Source organism: Humulus lupulus, chromosome X (assembly GCF_963169125.1).
Source record: "Humulus lupulus chromosome X, drHumLupu1.1, whole genome shotgun sequence".
NCBI classification, from domain to species: domain Eukaryota; kingdom Viridiplantae; phylum Streptophyta; class Magnoliopsida; order Rosales; family Cannabaceae; genus Humulus; species Humulus lupulus.
The window spans coordinates 122,737,179-122,737,873 of NC_084802.1; the positions used below are offsets into that span (position 1 = coordinate 122,737,179).

The 695-nt window shown below is 40.0% G+C and overlaps 1 non-coding gene across 1 annotated transcript; it reads right to left on the reverse strand.

Moving 5' to 3' along the window:
• Positions 1–314: 314 nt before the first annotated feature.
• On the reverse strand, positions 315–421 carry LOC133807930 (small nucleolar RNA R71). Its single transcript, XR_009879812.1, has one exon. It is a non-coding gene; the product is annotated as a small nucleolar RNA R71 (small nucleolar RNA).
• Between the last annotated feature and the right edge of the window lie 274 nt (positions 422–695).

Consider the following 695-nt stretch of genomic DNA (forward strand, 5'->3'; position numbering starts at 1 on the left):
TTAGACCTCCAGCAGTTGATGCCAATAACTTTGAGATCAAGCCTGTCATTCTGCAAATGGTACAAGCATTAGTTCAATTTGGGGGATTACCAACGGAAGATCCAAACTTACATTTGGCGAATTTCTTAGAGCTATGCGCCACATTTAAAATGAACAGAGTAACAAATGATGCAGTGAGGTTAAGGTTGCTTCCATTTTCATTAAGGGACCAAGCAAAGAGTTGGCTTATTTCTTTGGAAGCCAACTCTATTACAACATGGGAGGAGCTTACTCATAAATTTTTGGCCAAATTTTTCCCACCATCATTATTTGCAAGGTATAGAGGTGAAATCAACAATTTTCAACAAAGAGATGGTGAGTCGTTGTATGATGAGTGGGAGAGGTTTAAGGAGTTGTTAAGAAAATTACCCCACCATGGAATTGAGAAATGGATGTTAGTCCATATTTTGTTTATAATGGTTTGTGCATTACTACTCACACAATCATTGATGCAGCATCAGGAGGAGCATTCATGAGGAAGAGCACTAATGAGGCTTATGATTTGTTGGAAGAATTGGCTATGAATAACTATCAGTGGCCATCGAAAAGAGAAACCACTATCAGTGCCAGAATTAATATTAGCGCACAGGACGCGGCTCGGCCACTGGTAGCTGATGATAGCTTAATATTCACTAAGCTCGGTTTAAGCGGACCGG